Source organism: Motacilla alba, chromosome 8, assembly GCF_015832195.1.
Source record: "Motacilla alba alba isolate MOTALB_02 chromosome 8, Motacilla_alba_V1.0_pri, whole genome shotgun sequence".
Taxonomy (NCBI): domain Eukaryota; kingdom Metazoa; phylum Chordata; class Aves; order Passeriformes; family Motacillidae; genus Motacilla; species Motacilla alba.
This window is the reverse complement of record NC_052023.1, coordinates 15,062,282-15,083,403: the sequence shown is the minus strand read 5'-3', so window position 1 is coordinate 15,083,403 and position 21,122 is coordinate 15,062,282. Positions and strand designations below refer to the sequence as shown.

General features: G+C 39.0%; 1 long non-coding RNA gene across 50 annotated transcripts in view; it reads left to right on the top strand.

Annotated features, from left to right (window-relative positions):
* Positions 1–21,122, top strand: part of LOC119703709 — a 496,218-nt gene that overhangs the window by 322,491 nt on the left and 152,605 nt on the right. For all 50 annotated transcript variants that reach the window (XR_005257713.1, XR_005257735.1, XR_005257725.1 and 47 more), the window contains one exon: positions 3,853–3,900. This is a non-coding gene — a long non-coding RNA (uncharacterized LOC119703709). The remainder of the gene's footprint in view (positions 1–3,852; positions 3,901–21,122) is intronic.

Below are 21,122 nucleotides of genomic sequence, written 5' to 3'. Positions count from 1 at the left end.
TCCTTGTACCCACACTTTGAGGTGATCTCTGTCAGTCCAGTTCTTGCATGTGCACTTCTAGTCAGAAGGCCATCATGTGGATTACTAGCACCTAGTAGTGCTCAGTTATGCATACCAATTATCAGGATATGAATAGATTTATTTCTTTCCTTTTAAATTGTTTATGCTTCTTCACTTGCCAAGTTTGTTTCCTTGAGCATGTCTGTTTTTATATTTAGCAAAATTAACAAGGGATGAAATAGGTGCTGAGGATGTTAATTATGTAATTATATGAGCAAAGACATACTGTGTAATGGGCAGGGAAGAAAAATGACAAAGACCTTACATGAGGAAATTAAATCCCATGTTAGGTTTTTGATTAAGGTTCTGATTTTTACTGTGTTGCCAGTGGCCACTGGTGACCTCAAATGTGAAGGTGAAGAGTTTTATTTCTTGTTTGCATTTATTTAAGTATGCACATGTGCATCTGCTATAGAGTCACATTAGTGGCGGGGGGAGGGGCTTATCAGCAGATTAAAATATGGGAGGCAGGATTCTCATCCAGGAAATCATCTGTTTGAAAGAGACTGTAAAATGAAATGAAAAGGATCGTATGAACCTTAGTGGTATCTAAGTGGTTTCAGTTTGCACGTTGTTAAAAATCATGCAGTGTCCTTTGGTGCCCTTTTCATCTTGTTTGTCTTAATAAAGAAGACCAGTTAGTTTGAAAGGTAGTTCTCAATTGGAATTGACTTCTGATCACCCTATCACTTCACAATTCTTTATACATCAGAAACACTTGAAAGTATATGAACATGTTTGTGGGGATTTTTCTTTTCCTCCGGAGAGATTCAATTATTTATGCTAGAATTATTCTTATTGTGAGTTATTTTTATAATTGAATCAAAACTGTGTAGGCTGATACAGCCCCAAGTTACTGTTGGGATCTGAAAAATCCTCAAAATATCTGAGTAGAATAACTTTGTCACTTGTTTGTCATACCAGTTATGACAATGGGTCATTCCATGGATGTCTAAAATGATCTTTAGCCACATTTTATGAAGCCAGAACTGTAATCCAATAACAATTTTCTGGCTAAGTGCTTCTCAGTTGCCACTGGGGACTATCTACATCACTGTTGATGCTCTTAAAATGAGTTTAAGTTAAAAGGACACAAATTTCATATTTCTTTCCTTATTTTCTTGAGAGTAATCTAAGAAAATAATATTTTAAATAATTACATTCTGGTTCCTGAGGGATATCAGCATAATTGCATTGAGGATACCTTTATTTTTATGCATTTATTTATTAACAAAGAACTACATTCCATCTGTAAACCAAATGATTGGTCCACTGGCACAAAACAATAAAGTAATGTAACCTCTGGTTCATTAAATTGGAATATAGGGATTGAATTACTAATTTATGTTGGTTTGAATTTCATGTTATAAATTTTAAGATTCTAAGATGTAAGGGAAAATATATCCCCTGATGTAGGCTACCTATAGTTACAGCCAGGAAAATTTATATAAGACTCATGGAAGGTGAAGAAAGGAGAGGTACTGAAAACTAAGACTGGCATGGTTCTTCTGGTACTTTGGTGGGCACTTCACAGAAGGCACAGCTGAATAAAAACACCCAAAACAAACCAAGAAAGCACAAACTCTTATTTAAACTGAGAATATTCTGTAGGGGTCACTGTTAAATATGGATAGTGTGAAATGCTGGTTTCTGAAACTCTGCAACATGAAGGTCAGGTAGCAAAAGAAATTTACAATGAGAAAGAAAGATGCTTCATAAACCTTTAGTGGTTTAATTTCATGTCTGTGTTGTCTCTCTTGCCATCCACTCTAGTGTTTTATTCACTGTAATCTTGAATTCAAAACTTTTGTACAAATTTCAATCTGCTATTAAGTTTGCTCAATTCTGATCGTTTCAGTTTGATTTCTGTGTTTAACAGTCTCTGGAGCTCTTTGTAGAACCAAATATAAAACCCATATAAGACAATATGTTCTCTTCAGTGTTCTTATGCTGACTGGATTCCTACTGAGACCTAGTCCTCTGATATCAGAGGTTGAAGTGTGAACTGGCTCTTATTTCAGCCTGTACGACCACAGACAAGTCACTTTCTGTGAGCAGTGTCTGCCTCAGTGTTCCACCTCTTCAAAAGTTGTGTTCATTTCCTCCTTGAGTCTCCTCCTTTCACAAAGGCTGCCCTCAGATTTTTGGGGGCAATATTAGCTAAGCTTTCCCTTTCCTACAAAGAGTGGGTAATCCAAGCCACCTGTATAGCAATCTGTCATGAATATTTAGGAACTGAAAATTGATTTAATGAATTTGAGATGATGTGATGTTTCCAGAATTTCAGCAGCAGAGCCACACTTACTATGAACTTAAACTGCCTCCCCCTTTCTCCACCCTGGGCTTTTGTTTGGAAACCAGATAGGCACAGCAGGGTGTTTGTCTCTATTCTGTACCAAAACTCACTTTTTACTGGGTTTTAGGGAAGCCACAACAAGAAGTAGTTTAATACATCTATGAAATAGCACGCGACTTGCTTGTTTCACAGTGGTTTTCAGGTGAAAGATGCTGTTACGATGGGGCAGTTTGCCTGCTGGAAGTCTGGGCTTTCTCTGCAGAAAACTTACCCGTTATTTGATTACTCATTAACATACTTTGGACCACCATTAATTCTGATACACAAAACAAAAGATCAAGCTTAAAATTTGCACTTACTTGATGGTAGAGGAGATTTCAGTCTCTTCTGACCACAAGGAGAGGCCTGCTCCTCTCCACCTCGGTGTCAGGTGAAGACTCTGAGCCCTCCGTCAAGTCAGCAACAATTGAGGCTCTCAGGTCAAAGCAAGGCCACCTTGGATCACATTCCTCAGCACTAGTCATGTCAAGTTTTAAACATCTCCAGTGGCAGGGATTGCACAGTATCTCTGCCCTACATGTTAGTTTTTTACTGTCCTAATGATGATTTTTTTCCTGCTTTAACAATATTTAATTGTAATATTCCTTCTTGCAACTTGGTGTCGATTATTTCCCATCCTGTCACTGGTGCACCTCTTTAGAAAAGATTGATGCGCTCTCTCTCTTTCTTTCTTTCTCTCCCTCCCTCCGTCCCCCTCTCTTCTACTTCAGACTGTGTTTGAGACCAGCTAAAGTAGCCTTTGCTGAACTTTCTCTGTCTTGCAGAGCTTCAGAATTTTCAAGAAATAGTGTTCTGCCTTTCATAGTTGGACCTTTATTGAACTTCATTTGACCTTGATTGATAAACAAATTCTTATACTCTTGTGTAAGAATCACGGTTTCTATTACAGGGTCTGAAATGTGGGCACATTTGGGGTCTGTATAGAGTATAATCTGGATTTGATAACCATACTATTGAAAGCTGGTTTATGAAGGACAGGCCTTTGCAGGTCATGCTTTTGCTACAAAAACTCATATAACTTTGTGTGCATTAGGCCACTGAAACTATGTGTGTTTCCCTTGAGGCAATGTCTGAACACCATGAACCTTGATTGTTTCCAAAGGCTCAGGGAGACCCAGGCATCCTGAGCTCTAGTTTATGCTGATTGACCATAACGTACTTGAAGCTTATCTTTCTATACTTCATTGACTCACAGTATATAAGCATTTGCATAATATGAAAACTGTAAGTGGAAGAAAGGTACCAATTATCAAATATGAAATAGATTTCAGGATGCTCAGGCATTCACTTTTCATTATAGATGTGTCCTTGTTATTCTTGAATCCTGTCAGGAAGATGATACTAGAAGGTTTTATGGGTACTTGGCTGTAAAAGATATGATTTAAATAAGTTTAATTACTAACTATCTGTTTTGTTTGTGTGGATTTTTTTTCTAGAGTTCTTGAACAGGAGGTAATCTGACACAAAGCGTATTTGCACCATAGGTAAGTGACACAAGTGATTATATGAAATTTTTTGACAGTATTTATTGAAGTGAAATTGGCAGTCTGCAGATCAGGAAAGCATGATGCCGGTTGTGCTCTAAAAAAATGAGACATGCAGATATGGAGAATACAGCACATAGCTGTAAGTCATTCTAATGTTGACAGACCACTTCCAAGACATAAAAGTATATTAGAAATGAGGCCTTTTTCTATGTCAGCTCTTTCTTGAATCTCTTCATTGAAACACAAGCTTCCAGGTCTGCAAGTCATTCTTACATGCCAGATGGAGTTCAAGCTGTTGTTTCCTTAGCTACAGTTTTGTGTGTGAATTCCCTTTTCTCTTCTGTGGACATGTACACCCCTACAATCTCCAGTCAGGTATCTCCTGCCGTAGAGGAGTGTGGAAGATGTTTTCTTCCTCTGCCTTTAGAACAAATAAAGGAATGGATTTATTCTGTTATTTTTAAGGGATTGTTACTCCAATTTGGGAGTAATGAGACAAATTGCTGAAAAGGAAAGAGGTTGCATTTCTCTTTACTGTGTAATAGAAGCTATATTTCTGAAGTATATTACTAAATTGTGTACTTCAGAGGTGGCTCTTTGAAGAACTAAGTATCTGATCACAAGTTTGAGTTTATGTAAGACAACAAAAGTGAGTTGATTGACAAATATGGCTGAGATATTTTCCTCTCACTGATTCTTGGCAGCAGCATATTATCAGGTTAGAAATATTTTCATATCAGAGTAAATTACTGAAAATTCATACTGGACTCTGTGCTCCAAGGAGCTTTTATTAACATTGGTCAGATGCAGCCCACCTGGGAGGACACTGTTGCTAGCTGGGCATAATTACTTTTGTTAATCCTCTCATAAGTGTCAGATTCAAACCACAGCTCCCATTATCTTTTACCATCCCTCACAGCATTCTTCTTGTCCAACAAATATGTGCCTCCATTGCTCCATTGAAGTGGATTTGCTCTTTTCAGCTCCAGCACAGGCATTTGTGCATATGCAGCTCCCAGCTGCATTCTCTAGGCCTATATTCCAGATGGCTGAGAGAACCTAGCAAAGCATTGCTGTCTATAGCACAAAGTATATGAGAATACATCAGGAAAAGGAAAATATCAATGGCCTGATAACAAGGAGCTGTGGATGAAGAACTACTGTAAGGAATTGTGGCAGGAGGAGAAAGAATCTACCCATTTCAAGTTGCCTTTTTTTGTTTATTGGTTTGTGTATTTTTACTTTGCCCTAACAAATTAGGATTTTTAATCCTACTGCTGGGACATCAGTTACTTTTCTGAGGTATTGTATTTAATATTGTACTGCGGCATTGCGGACAGGCTGTGAAGGGGCTCTGTATTAATTCAACTGCTATTTCAACTTGTTAATTCAACTGTTAATTTAACTGGCTAGTCAGTTCTGTAGCCAGGTAAAGTGAACTCTCTTCTAACCCAGATATTTTGCTTTGAGTTCTTTTGTTCTCCACCAGTGATCTGTTGGTGACAGGATGAAGTTCAGTTTTGACAGAAGAAGTTCAGGATGGAAGGCTCTTTGTCCGGAGATCTGTGGGCATTTGCTGTCCCTGAAACTGCCTCTGTGCTCTCTAACTTGCCTATAGGCTGTGTGTACAGTGCAAGTCCCCCAGATCTGTGGGGACTCTGGGGGAGATGGGGTGTTGGCCTCCTAAACGCTGTCACAGGCTGCATGCCAGATCTGTTAGGCTTCACACTTCCAGTAATTCAGACAAGGCCCTCTTTTGATCCTTACATAGCGTGTGTGACAGGTTTCAGGGCATCAGAATTGTTACTCAGATGACTGGATTTGGTATCAAAATACAGGAGAAACACATAAAGTAAGATAGCTAGGGAGAAAAAGTGAAAGTATGGAGAGGACATTGCAAACATTACTTTAAGTTTGGGAAGATTGCTTTCTAGATTGAGTAGCCAGCACTAGGATAGGCAGGAGATATAAGAAGTTGGGCTTGATATACACATAAGAGCCATTCTTAAAAACTTCAAAGAACAAGTGGTTTCTCCCACAGCACACCTAAACCATATTGTTTCAGCACACCTAAAAAAGGTTGCATCCTCTTTCATATTGCAAGTAACATAATAATATTCAGGATTTTTTTTTACCCCTGGGAATCTTTAACATTAAACATTATTCCACACACTTGTTTTATAAAGTCTGGATGTAGAAGGGATGTAGGGCACTGGATGTCCTTTTTTCTGTGTTGGTGTTGGGGGAGCTGCAGTTCTAGTTTTAGCTCCAGCCCCATATAAACCATACTAGCCTAACGTTGTTCAGCCCAAAACCAGCCATTGCTTTTGTACTTTTTAAGCATAGTGAACAAGTGGAAACAAGTGGAAGCAAGTGGAAGTAAAGCAGACAATAGTTTTTTCTCACTCATGTTTTTAGAAATGCATTTGATGGTCTCACTGTTATAGTAAAGACCAGCAGCCCTGTGGTTCTATCATTTCTATTAAAGGGCACTGCTTTAGACTAACTGGCAGTAGGCTTTTTTCTACTCACCAAGTAGTTTCATTCAGGTAACTCCCCAGTCAGCAAAGGCTCCTTCTTTGGTTGCACCACAATCATTGTGACAGTTCCAGGTGAGAGTATTTGGCAGGGATAGCTCAAGGGTTCATTCTTTTCCGAATGTTTACTTTACCTGACATATCTTTGCTGGGTGCCACAGTGATTAGTCATCTGTATATTATTTAAGGGAAGCTGAGGAATAATATTCTTCCCTAGAAGAATATTCTTCCCTAGAAACAGATAGTGTGTAACAAAAATAATAAATAGCAAAACCCCCTCAGTACTGAAGATGTGCTAGGAGAGATGCTTGCACAGCAAGCAAATCACTGTGTAGAACAATGTGAGCTTGTGTATCCTAGGCAAGGCAGAGAATATTGACTGTCATCAAGATTAACTGAACATTCTCACTTATAAATTACGGTAAACAGGATTTTTAAAATTAATTTCATCACAAACTTTAAATATTTGCATTGATAACATCCACATTGGGCTTCCTCCTGGGGCAAAACATTTGGAAAGACTATGATCAAAATGGTCTGGTTATTTCTGGAAAGAAAGTGAATATGTATTGTTCTGTGTAAAATTTTGAGCACATTTTCTCCTCTGAATTGCATCTTTCTTTTGCTATTTCATTATACCATCAAAATCTATTGTCAAAGTGTGATCTTCTTTCCTTGAAGCACTAGTTCCTGTTGAGAAAAAGGCTATTGTTGCCTTATTTCATGAGCTGAAATGATTAAGATCTGTAGAGTGACTCTAAATATTCCTAGTGATGCTACTGAGTCACAGGCTCATCAGTAGGATTCTGTGCTATGGTATTTGTGGAGAACTGGATAGATCCAAATTTTTAGAAACATGGTAATTTACAAATAAAGGCTGAGATTATGAGTTGAGATTTTAAAATCAGGATGAAATCTGCTGGATAATGCAAGTACAGCACTCACTCATTGAACAGTTAAAATATTTTGTTCAAGTATATAAACTCCAATATTTTATTTTTTTCTTCCATTAAGTGTGTGCCTTCGGGCCCTTTTTATTGCATGCTTTTCAGAACTCGCTCCAGAGACAGAACTATTAATTTCTTCCTAGGTTTCTGCATAGCACTCAACACTATAGTGGTTCAAAAACCATTAATGAAGTTATTTTCACAACACCTCCATGAAATGAGGAGAGATTATTGTCCTCATTTGACAGACAGAGACTGAGGCAGAGTAAATCAAATTTGAAAGCACCTACTAATTTGGGAATCCAGTTTGAGACACCCTGCTCCCGTCCTTTTCACAATATTTAACATTGGGTAGTAGGCTGAAAGCACAACTCCCTTTGATTTCAGCTGCATTTATGAGTGATCATCACTTCAAGCAAGGCAGACCCCAGGTTCCAAGTCAGGCATGGAGCACATGAGGAACATACAGTTTATAAATGACTATGAGTGAAAAGCTTGGCTTTAGGAAACTTGTCCTGTGTCTCATAAACTGTCATATGAAAATAACAGATGTAGACTCCAAACTGTTTGAGGAAATTTTATAACTATCTGAAGTAGGAAATTGTCTTTTATTTTCTTTTTTCCTCCTACCTTTTTCACTCATTACATAACTCTGAATGTCAGCAGTGCATGGGGCAGCCCATCTCATCCTTGGAGAGCAGCCTTCTGCCCTGCATTGATTTATCCCACAGACAAGTCCATGCCACACATTGTGTAAAACAGTGATGTTGTGGAAAACTCGGTTTGCAATTATGTAAATGTACTGGTTTTAGCTGGGGTAGAGTTAATTTTCTTCACAGTAGCTAGTATGGGACTGTTTGCATGATGTGTTTAACCAAATGCCAAACTCTTGTCCTGCCTTTGATCATAAACACTAAAGTTTGAGATGTATCACCAGAGAGAGCTACAGGGTACTAATGAGATGAGGAGTATACAGGTGTGGAGTGGCTCTGCATACGTTTCTGTAGGCAGATGCAGTATGAGCAGGGGTGATTGCTTTTTAACTGTACTGATTTCCTCCCATTCCCCATCTCTTACCCTTCGGTGTTATAGCTAGATCTCCAACATTGTAGGGTAATGAGAACTGTATTTTGCTTGTGTAGAATTTAGTATATTGTGGTCTTGATCAAGGAACTTCAGTTGTTTTGGTAGACTCACTCTGCTTTCATGTTATTCATGTTATCACCAGAAAAACAATGAGTCTCAACTAGACAATTGAAATATTTTCTATGTGGAGTGTTCTCTGTGGACCTCTGAGGTGGTAATCACTGACAGTTTGCTGTTACCTAGAATGTTGTAGGGAGAGCTGCGATTTGTTCACTAACTTTTGCTTCTCTTAAGTGAATTTAATGTGCTCTATACTTTTCAATTTACTAAAGTACTAGTAGTTTATTAAAAGAGAACATTAAATTGACCTGTATATCTGTATCACAGGACTGTTGTGAAGATTAATAATTAGATAATGTTTATAAAGCACTTTTTATAAGTGAGAAGTGCTATAAAGTGCTAAGTATTATTATTGCAGCATGATAGAGATCACAAAACACAAGTGAATCAGCTCTAGGTTTAATCCTTATAAGGCAAAGCATACCAGGGGCAAAATAACATTGCAGTTATTTTTCTTACATCCAGCACATCATTAACTACCACATAGGGTTATATAACTCTGTGAGAGTCTAACTTAGTAAAGTCTATAATCATAGCAGGAAAAATTCTCACGGGTTTTGCAGGCAAGACTTGTATGTACAGCCTTTAAGGTCACACACAGTTACTCCAGTTATGCTGCATTAGTGCCTCCAGTTGCATGCAGGGACATCACTGCCCCATTTGGCGCTCTCCACATTAACCCCATCACACAATGCCTCTGTCCGGGTTGGATAGTACATGGCACCAATACAGGTCTTCCCTACATGTAAAATGGCATAATTCCATTAAATGCATACAGACATCTGTATCTTTTCAAGATTTTACTGTGCTTTCTCTCACCAGCTCTTTTCCACACTCCTTAATCTCTGCTTTTACTCTAAATTTTTACTGAAGATGTGTGAAAGACACCCCAGCAAATCCATCACTTTTTTTCTGGCTCCAGTCAAGTTTTTAATGTCTTTGAGAAAATCAGTCAGCATTTTCTTTCATCTTTAATTCTCAGTTACTGCTTATATTGCTGCAGGTGGCCTAGTACTACTGCTGCAGTCATTGCTTTTCCTGAGGATGCCATAAACATAGAATATTTTCTCAAGTCAAATTCTGGTGCTGCCTGTTTTCTGCCTCATCCTCTGTAGGACATTCTTGAGCCAAAACCTTGAGAAACAGCATTTATCACTTGGTACAGCTACCTACTGAGAAGAGGAATGTGAAATAGACTCCCTAGAGAAGTGGTGTGCCAAAACTATGGAAGACAGTCCATTAAGAAAAATCATGTGCCTCTTTCAATTGGATTTAACTTCTTCTCCTAGGCGCTTTTTTGGGGGGGTGTTTTGTTTTGTTTGGGGTTTTTGTTTGTTTGGGCTTTTTTTTGTTTGTTTCGGGGGTTTTTTGTCATTGTTGTCGGGGAGGTTTTTTTTTGTTTTGTTTGTTTTAGTTTTTGTCTTCTTATTTTAGTTGGTTGGTTTTTTGGGGTTTTTTTGTTTGGTTTTTTTTGGCGGGGCTGGGTGTGATGGGGTGTTTCTTGTTTGGTTTTCCTCTCTTCCTTGTTCCTGTAGGAGCTGCCAGTAGACAGCCTCTTAAATCCTGGCTGCTGGTGTGTGGACTGCCTCCCTCTTAACTTTACACTGGCCACTCTGGTCTGACTAAAGCATTCCTCCATCTTACCTTTTTTTTAAAGGCAAACAAGTAAAGATACACCAAGGTACCATGTTCCTCAGTACAGTTCACAAGCAAACTACTGAGATGAGTTTAATGCATTTCTTTGCTTCTGAAATGTGCAGAATGTGTATTAAAATGTCAGGTCTTATATGAGAGGTGCTGAAGAGAAACCTGTTTCCTTGAGCACCAGATACATGAGCTTGAGGGGAACAGTTTCTGGCTACCTCAGACAGGTGTTTGTCAGGACCTAGCTGCAGCTCATTGAGTAAAACTGCAAAGTGCCTGTGCTGAGAGAAACCTGCAGTCACAAGAACTCACAAGGTCATGGAAACCTATCCACATAGTTTAGACATCCTCAACAAAACCTGCTTCAGGAAGTCTCTGGAAAGCTGTATTGGGGTCGTTTCTAAGAAGGACACCCGTCTGCCTTCATGTCCAGACACTGACTGTGGCACATACAGAGGCTCTGTGGCCTAGAACAGATGGAGGCTGGTGAGAACCACAGCCCTGTGACCTGCCCAGGTCGACAAGCACATTCATATGTACAAGGTAGGTAGCTGAGGGTGCCCTGTAGGACTTGTCCACAAGGTAGACATGTTGGCCCTCCTGTGGGAAGCGAGACAAGCAGAGGTCAGCTTGACCATAAGCACAGCCCGGTGTCTCTTGTACAAATTGGCACTGTAACTTTGAGATGTGAGAAGTGCTAGAATGAAAATGTAGATGAACAGGCAAAAGACTTGATTTAGGGACCTACCAATACATTTCTGTACTTGTGAGTTTGTGCAGTGATAGCATTTCTGTGTGGGTAACACAATGAAGAGAGGGAGGGCTAACTGTGTAAAGGAAAGGGAAGCTCCACCTTGTCTAAATTGGAACCAGCTGACTCCAAAATCCAATAGGGTGGGGAGGGGATTATTTATAGTCAAACCAGCAAGGGGAGGATTATTTATAGCCAAACCTGGAAGCAAGGCGACAGGTGGTGAGGAGCCCTTGGGTCAGACAAAGACATCTGCTGGGAATATCAGCAATACAAAGGTAACTCTGTATCCAGTAGTAAATGATAGGACAGAAATTACAGCTGACCTGGAGGAAGAAAGGTTGCAGAGGCATATTTGAGGGAGGTAACAACATGTCAGACAAAGGAATTAACTAAAAGTAGGCATGCTGCCAAAAATAAAACCTATGCCCCATTGAGAGACCTAAAGTGAAAAGCAAGTGAACTGAGTGCCTGGGGATGAAAGAGGACTGACCTTCACCACATAAATGTGACTCAAACAGTTGATACTAATGCAATACTGTAGTATGTAATTGTTACCTGGACAAAAAAAAAAATCAGATGTGGGAGTATTTCAGTCTAGGGCTATAAATGCCATAGAACAGACCAGCCATGAGGATGGGGTGTAGATTTCTGTGGTCCAACCACATACTATTTTTCAATGAAAAATATACAATAACTTGGCTGGGAACTGCTGTTCTTGTGCAGTGTTATAAAATATTTTAGGAATATCTAAAGTTTGTGTAAGTTTCTGGTGTGGATTTTTTTTTTTTTTAAATTAGACGAAAACTCACAAAAATAGAAGGTAGCCTTATGCTATTTGTTGCCAGCTCAATTAAATGATGGAGACCTGATTCTTGTTCTCACTAATGTTGCTTGCTGTTACTGTGGCTTTATATAACAGTCAGAACTATGGAGAGACTGACTGTTTGAGTGTAAAGGTGTAAAAAAGGGATAGTGTAAATCCAAATTGTTCCCTGCCTGCGCAGTTGTGAGAAGTATTAATGAGGTAGCATTTACCCATTTATGAAATGGCTTTGTATGTCAACAGGCCAAAGTTCAAAGAAGCAGTTTCTTGACAATTCACAAGATTAGGCTGAAGATCAGGTCTTCAGACGTGCACAAATGGGGAGCTCTCTGTCATACATTAATTGCCTCAAGGTATCTATCTATACTTAGTAATAGCCACAGTATTGTTAGGTTTCATGACTGTGTGAGAGAGAGCACCCTAACCTTTGTGATTCAACACTGGGCATCTACTGCTGGACTCTTTAAACATTCTGAAATGTGCTCTTGGGATGTTTGCAGTGTCTAAAGCAAATTCAGTGGGCCTGAATAATCTCTTACGCTATCTTGGGTTCTGGTTATTTTCTATTTTAAAAAGAAATAATGAAAAAATATAAAGTTAAAACAGAAAAAAATCTAGATATAGTCAAAGAAAGACTACTGTAGGAGAGACTTGGATTTTTAATTCAAAGTGGGGAAGGTTACTAAATAAGGAAGTCTCAAATGGAGAGGAATTTTTGGGAGAGGAAAGAGAATTACTTGATAAGCAAGAGATAGATAACTGGTCAAATGAAATTTTATGCAACTTTTAATTAGCATATAGAACTCATTGGCACAAGATATCACGGGAGTGGAGAATTTAAGAGGGTTGAAAAAGATCAGGCATTCATATGGATAATGAGAAAATCTAAATTACATTGATTAGAATAAAAACATTAATAAAGATATAAAACTTTGTGCTTGTGGGCAGGAGCCAAACACATATGAATGGGATTCCAGGGAAACTTATTGCTTGAGGTGATTATTCCATAATATTCCCATATTCCCCTTGGACTTTTTTTTTCCCTTTCTTTTGTAGCAATAGGTGCTGATGCAATTGAGGATCTGCTAAGAGATCCCGTGTTTCTTTGCATTATGCCTGTGTGGGAGGGAGGAAAAGGGTGGCCCAAGAATATGCTCCTATTCAATGCTTCTCAGAAGGAAATAACCTCTAGACAGTTGTAGAGAACACAAGCAAAGTAACTTTGCTGTAACTGTCATTAGGGCTGGCTCCTGAGTTGTGTGGAAGAAAGTCTGTTCAAATTTTCCTTAGCTCTCAGGCCTTTCATCTGCTGATTGAGCCAGGGGTTGAATTCTGAGCAATGCAGAGTATAGATTGCAAACCCATTGTGGTTTTACCCCAATCTTCTCCTTCAAAATAAGTTTATAATTTGATATTTGAATGTGTATACACACTCTCAAATATTTGTATCTGTGTATACAGAGATTATTCCTGCTCAAAAGTGATGGTTCCTCCTATGTAATCTTCCTCATACCAGCACTCTGCCGGTCACAGGATGTGAGTGGTCTGTCAGTGGCAGTGCATGTCAGGTCTGTGGCCTGGGGGCCTCAGTGCAGCCCCCAGCCTGCCAGGTGAGCCAGCCGAGCAGATGTGCTTTCCATCCTGCCCTCCATCAAGCTGGGACTGCATCTAGCCACATGGTGGTTTGCTTCCCTGACCTCTGTTCTGCATGGTGAGATAGAAGTCTCAGGGAATAACTGAGAGAATCTTACCAATTAAAAATGGCAGTGGGTTGGTGCTAACGTTTTAGTCATTTCTAAAGGTAATGCATTTAATTCTGCCTTTCACTGTTGCTTGACCCTATGGCTGCTGTAGCCTCTTCCAGGCACTGAATTAATCTGAATGGAAATATGAGGGAAAAAGCACAGTACCCACACTGTATTTATTATGAATTTGAGAAGGAAGAAGAAATTGCTTCAGCACTGCCTCCTTTTTATACTTCATATCTCTAAAAGTAGCCAGCTAATTACATTCCATGGTTACTGCTATTGTAATATGTGCTTATTTGAAGTGCAAAGATAATAATCGATTGTATACTCTTGACTACACTATTAATGGTTTCAATACCCACATTGTGTTTACATTTTACTTTATAACTAACACTTAGCCATTGTAGTTTTAACATGTAGTAATTCAGTGAATTCTGTCTCCATGTAATGCCCTCGCCATTTCATTCTGCGGTATTAAGTGTTGTTTTTCTAGGAAGGTCTTGAAATGTGGGGCATTATGTATGAGTTATGCTAATTTGTTAGGGCAATGAATACATTAATTTCATTAGTAAATGGCCTCAAAGCAATAATTACCAGTGTAGGTGTGTCAGAAACGATCATGTTCAGTTTTGCCAGTTAATTATTAAGATTTTGTTCTAAGGGACCCAGATTTGACATCCAGCTTCAATTTAGCCATAAATAAAAGTCTGAAGTATATTGGGCTGAAGAAATCTAGCCAAGAACTTGTTTTGCTCTTAGAAATTCTTGCATTTTGTCTAATTGTGACTGCCAATAAGATGCCAAAATAATTAGTGCCAGTGCTATGAGGTTTATACTATACCTCCCAAAAAGGCACATCATAATGAAAATAGCAATTGTGCTTTCTCATTCCTCTCATCTTGCCTTATGTTACAGAATGTTGAATTATTCAATGGCAGTATTACTTGCTAGTGCAGTATTAAATTTGAAATGGCTGCAGTTTATCGTTAAAGCTTACGGGTGGTTTTTAATAGAGTTTACTTCTAATGACCTAATTAGGTTTCTAAGTTATATCTGTGCACTTCTTAAACTTTATGTGGCTAGCTCCATGTAAAGGAGACAAATGGAGGCCCCCGTTCTCCTGGATTACTTTCCTTAGATGTGACCTTATTTTTAATTACAGTCATCTGTTGGGAGCATCTAATAAACCATTGTTCAGTCATAATGTGCTTTTAGGCACCTTAGAAGTGTATTTTTTCCAAAGGAAACTTGAAGAAAGCCAGTGGCATTCTGGCTTGTATCAAGAATAGTGTGGCCAGCAGGACCAGGGCAGTGATTGTCCCCCTCTGCTCAGCCCTGATGAGGTTCTGCCTCAAGTGCTGTGTCCAGTTCTGGGCCCCTGGCTACAGGAAAGGTATTGAGGGGCTGGAGTGAGCCCAGAGAAGGTCAGGGGAGCTGGGGAAGGGTCTGGAGCACAGGTTCTGTGAGGCGCAGCTGGGGGAGCTCATTCAGGAGAAAAAGTAGTTCAGGGGGAACTTATCAGTCTCTACAACCACCTGAAAGGAGAGTGCAGCCAGGTGGGGGTCAGCCTCTTCTCCCAGATAGCAAGTGATGGGACAAGGGGAAATGGCCTCAAGCTGTTCCAGGGAAGGTTCCATTTGGACATCAGGAAGAATTTCTTAATGGAAAGGGTTGTTAAACATTGGAATGGACTGCCCAGGGAGGTGGTAGCATCACCATCCCTGGAGGTGTTCAAGAAATGACTGGACATGGTGCTTAGTGCCGTGGTTTAGTTGGCAAGGTGGTGACCACGCAGTGTTTAGACTTGAAAAGGCTCAGAGGCCTTTTCCAACTTAAATGATTCTTTGGTTCTGTGAAAAATTGTGTACATGAGCTGAGATCCATTTCTCAATTATTAAAATTATAGAGAACATAGAAGAATCATAACATAACATAAAATTATAGCGAACATTGAAGAATCTCCAATGTTTCATTTTTGTGGTCTGCTTTCTAAAATAGAACCAAAGAAAGAGGGACAGAGACCCTCTGTTCTCATCACTGCAGCTACTTACAGTTTCTTTCAAAACATATTTATGCATCAAGTGCAAGGCTGAACTTTCCAGATGATTACAGAGTAATACTGGAAAAAAATAGAACTGATAATTGTTTACTTTTTAGATATATCAGCAGACACACTGCATTACTCTGTTGCATCATAGGAAAATGCACCATATGTGGAGGCAAAGGACATGTAGAATTCCCTATATTTTCCATCAGTGGACATGAATAACAGGTGCTGACAGCAACTATTTCAGCTCTGAAATATGTTTTATGTTGAGTGCAGGACTCTAGCCAAGCTCTTCAGATTTAGATCGTGGGCCATCATTAGCCTGGTCCAGTAAAGTATGTGCTCTGCAGAGTTTGCTTGCTGACCTTAGTTCATAATCCCAAGCAGAGTCAGTGAATAATGATATGACATCTCAGTTCATAGATTTACAGATACTAAGAGTGGGTGTCTAATGCTGGCTTTCTTCTTTTGCATGACTGATAACTTTCCACTAGTTAAGCTGATATTTGGTTTGCCTTGGGAAAGAGACAAACAAATACAACTTACCTCACAGTGAGTTTTGGTGTATATCTGAGCAGCCTGATTACTTTACTTCTTTTCTGGTCAAGCTCCCAAGAATCCTAGGAAAGCATGCAAGGAAAAATAAGTATTGTGCTCCTACTGCAGTAATTGTCGGCCAGCATTTCTGTTTCTCTTGTTGGATGACTTTTATTCTGGACTGCTTCTTTGCTTCTCTGGTATTTGTTTAGGAACTCAGAAGCCAAGAGAATGAGTTCCTTTCTGTCTCAGATTGTGTCCTTCTCCCAAGATACTGTGAGGAAAATGAGTCTTCCTTGTTTATTGGGCAATCAAATGAAACACACTGGCAGTATTCCACCAAATCTAGAGTAACACAAATCTATCAGAGTACCTCAGGAAAACTTTTCACCACAGAGATTCTCAAATATGTAGACAAAATCCCTTCTTAAATTTTATTCCTAAAAATTAAATTCCCTGAGAAATCAAGTTTTCTAAAAAGATGTCAGTAGCAAAGAATGTTTTTTCTCTCCCCATGATCAAACATCCTAGTCTTTTATGGAATAGGTTGCCTACTTACATTTTCTTATTTTTCACCCTTAGTATTGAATTTAAACATTTAATGATTGATTTAGTATTTATTGCACAGTTTAATAAAAGTTTAGTGATGTAACAGAGCTGGTTACAAAGATACGCCCCACTAGAAACTCATTTACTTACAAAATCAAATCCTAAGTAAAATAAACAGCTTGGCTTTCTACTGATATTTTATAGCCACCTTAAGGGAAAGGTGGCGATGGGGGTTGTGTTGCCATGTGGGTTTAATTCATGAACTTCCACTCAGAGTGCTCAAAGGCAATACAGTAGTTGAGCCAACTTTCTCTGTTAAATTACAAAAAGAGAGTTTTGTTTTTGGTTTGTTTTTTTTTTTTTACCAAATACAAGGGATCAACTGCAGCTGCAAAAAGGAAATTTAGAATTATCATCATACCAGTATCAGAAGGTCCTTTATATTTATAGCTTCATAAAAGTTCACAGCTAGAGTATTTGCTGCCAACTCATAAAAGAACTAATGAAAATTTCTGCAGATCTTTTTTTGTGGACAGTGATTTCTTAATCCCCTAAATCCTGATGAATTCTTACATTCAAAACATTTGTAAAAATGGATGGAAAAGGACTTTGTGATTCTTTAATAGGGTAGGTCACATTTAAACTCACTAAGGGACAAACTGTGCTACTGTCTTATTTGGGTAATATCACCATACTCTGAGTGTATCCATTAACACCAAGACAACTGTTTGCAACAGTATTATTAAAAAAAAAAAAAGATAATGTTATGCAGCTTTTCTGAAGGCAAATTGCTCTATTGTTTGGGTAAACTTTAAAATTTTATTTATAATCATAAAAATCATTGTTTCAACATTTCAAAAGTGTAATTAAGCAATAACTTTCGTTGAGATAAATAGTATTTGGCAGAAATGAAAACCTTGTGTTTTAATGTACCTCAAAGGGTGTTTTAACTCAATAATTCACAGGTTCTCTAAGCTCTTGTGTCTAAGAGCAGAAAGCTACTTTTAGTTACATTCCTAAAAGTATGAAAATTAAATCAATGTTTTTATCTCCAGCTGTGGAAAACCATTCCCAAAAGGAAAGCTAGTGAAAGTAACAGGTTAGGTGAATATTTATCAAATTTGAGGGTAATATGAGTTTTGGTGATTTTTTCTATCTACTGATCATTCCCCTCTCTCTGTCAACCCCTGTTGTTGTCTGTTTGGAACAGCAAGGCTGCCCTAAATTTGTCACTTCCATATTATTGCTTTCTTCTTCCCTGTAGCCTCCTCTACTTGGAGAGAGCCTGTCCCACCAAAAATCACATATTGTGATGGTTTAATGCTAGCTAGCTGGCGACTAAGTACCACTCACTCACTGTCCACTCCTCCCACCTTGGTGGGGAGGAGAATTGGGGCCAAAACCATGTAATCCTTGGAGTGGAGATAAGAATAGTTTAATAACTGAAAGATAGTAATAACTGTAGTGAAAGGAGAGATGGAGGGATGGACAAATGGATGCACAATAAAACTGCTCACCACTTGCTGACTGATGTCCAGCCTATTCCCCAGCAGTGTTCAGCAACTTCTGGCCAACTACTCCCAGTTTATATACTGGGCAGGACGTTCTGTGGTGTGGAATATCTCTCTTGCCAGTTCAGGTCACGTATCCAGGCTGTGTTTTCATAAAGTTTTTTGTGCACCTGCTTGCTGGCAGAGCATGGGAAAGTGTAAAATACTTGATTTAGGGTAAATCCAGTTAAGCAATAACTAAAATATAATTGTGTTATCAACATGATTTTCTTACTAAATTCAAATCACTACCCTCTACCAGCAATTAAGAAGAAACCTAATCCTATCTGAGCTGAAACCAGGGCCTGTATTTTTGAAGTTGCTTCCAAGTTAAACTTTTATGTAGTGAGAAGTGTTCTGGATTATGATAATAATAGGCTGTCTCTTGGTGCCAACAGAATAGAGAGACTGCATTTCAGAACTAGAAAGTTTCCAATCCTACTGCTGTAAAAGGATTTCTCTCTTAGAAAGAGGAGTTTTTTAATTTAACATACTTTCCTTTAGGACTAAAATGACTTGCATAGGGCTGGCATTGGTAACTAGAAGAAAATCACAACAGATTTTGAAGCTCTGTAAAGGGCAGAATCAATTAGGAGCTGCCCTTTTTGGGTAGAAATGATAAGAAGAAAGTGGAAAGTGATAGGGGAGAAAAGCTCTGTTAGTTTCACCATGCTGATACTTTAGGTTTCCGAGCTGGTGAAAAAGGGCAGTATCTGTATTTTCATCTGTGTAGTTGTGAAAACTTGTGAAAAAAGCTTGCTGGGTTTTTTTCTGTCAAAGGTTAATAGTTAAATCTGACCTCTTCCATAGATCCCTCTGAGACACACCTACCAGAGCTGAGCCATTCAGGCTGTCCTCACAGCCTGAGCCATTTTATCATTTTGCATGCAGTGTGTCTCAAGCTGTGAAGTTATTTGTTGAACTAGGCTGTGGTACTGTTTGACTGAGAGGAAGACAAATTGTCTATATTATTCTGTATTATTCTTAATTTCCATATAATTGTTTTATTCTTTGTTTTATAATAAATGCATAAAAGTGTCTTGAGGGTACCTTTCTGTTTGCTATTTGTAGGTGTCTCACTTAGAGTCCAAGCAAGATGGAAATGTTCAGGGCTGCTTTTTCTTCCTCTCACCTGAATGGTTCACAAAACACACTCTAAAACTAAGATATCAGTCATTCTCACTGTAGAACTCTTTTTCCAGCAAGTGAAGCTGTGTTTCCCATCCATCTCATTCTGAAAATGTTAAGCAAATTGGATTAGGACAAGTGATAGTTTTGGCTGGAGAGATGTGTCATGCCAACCCCACAGAACATCTAGCTGTTGCTGGGGGATCAAATGTTCCAGGTTGAAAGGAGCTGGGGATGAGGAGAGAAGTAATATCATACCTGTGACTAACCACTGCTTCCCGTCTTGCATCTCGACTGCATGTTTATTTAAAGAGGCTGAACGAGTAGTCTTACACAAAGAAAATTACAGTCTCCAGAAGTTCTGAATGGTCAAGATAATTGAGAATACACACAAGAGTCTTCCCTGGAGTGCTTTCAGGTTGGCACTCTACCTGGGTGTTTTATGCCCAGCTAAAAACAGCTTCTCTCCATTCTCAGTGGCCAGCCGCTTGCAGCTTTCACTCCTGGACTCTTTAATTCATGGTGGCACTTTCTGATGCGTCTTTGTTTAGGAGTGGTTACTTTGTGACACCGCCCATTCATACACTTGAACTTCACTGGCACGAATCTGCAAAAGGGAGGAGTCCCTTGGGGGTACCCAACCAAAGAGCACACACTTGGACATAATTGCTCCACACCAGTCTAATGGGAGGGAGTGAGGCATTAACAAAACAAAAACTGATATGGGAGCAAAATAAGGTTCTGGAGAGTTTTTCTGTTCAATTCTGTAGAAGTAATGACAGCCTATCTGTGGAGATTAATGAAATGTTATAATCCCCCTATGAAACATCTGCAGGACGCCACAGAAAGTCTGTAGAAAGTGTAGCATTGTATAATATATATCCATATGGGTATTCTTGTTTGGTTTTGATGGGACGTGGGTCAGTGGCAGTGTTGTCTGTGCATGCCCGACAGAGCAGAGAAATAAGGATACTTCATCTAGCTCTTTCACAAGTTGTTTTTAAGCCTGAAATAGAATTTAGTCTTTAGGGGGAACAAGCATCCTAATTTCACCAGATGTTAATGTTTAATTCTATGGTCCCTTTAAAAACAAGCCCAGCGTAAAGGGGAAAGTCATATGAATACATTTTTTGACATTTTGTTTATTAGCATTTTATCTAGGCTAGTAGTAAATGAATAGACTTGTCAGCAGAAATCTCAGGGTGAAGCAAATAAAGAATCTTAATAGGCAGGGAGAAACAGAACTAACGGCAAATTCCTCACAAAGAGCTCTAATTTATTGGTTTCTCTTTCATGAAGATTCTGTTCTGGATTCTGGCTTTGTCAGAAGAAACAGCTGAATGATGACATGGGTTCTCAGAAAAACTGTGTTGTCTGGTGGGAAAGAAAGGAAAAAAAGGAGGAAAGAAAGTCTATTTTTTTTACCACTTTCCTCAAACTACTTCATACCGCAGAGTGAAGTTTTCTTAGTTTGATTTGTTGGTTTTAGTGAACTTGCTAAGTCTGAGTTTATAAAAGTGCTGTGAGGCCTGATTCTTCTTGTAAGTGACTGACTGTAGCAAAACAATAAACGGGGGCTTCTCTGGGTCTTGGTTGTGCAAATGGTGCAGAGCACTGGGTTCAGGATATGCAGCTTTGTCGGAGCTGCTTCTGGCTTGCTATGCACACCTGTACCCACTGGGACTACTGTCACAGTGCTCTTGGGGCCAGTGGAGCTGCTGGGAGCTACAGCACTGCCTCATTTCCTCT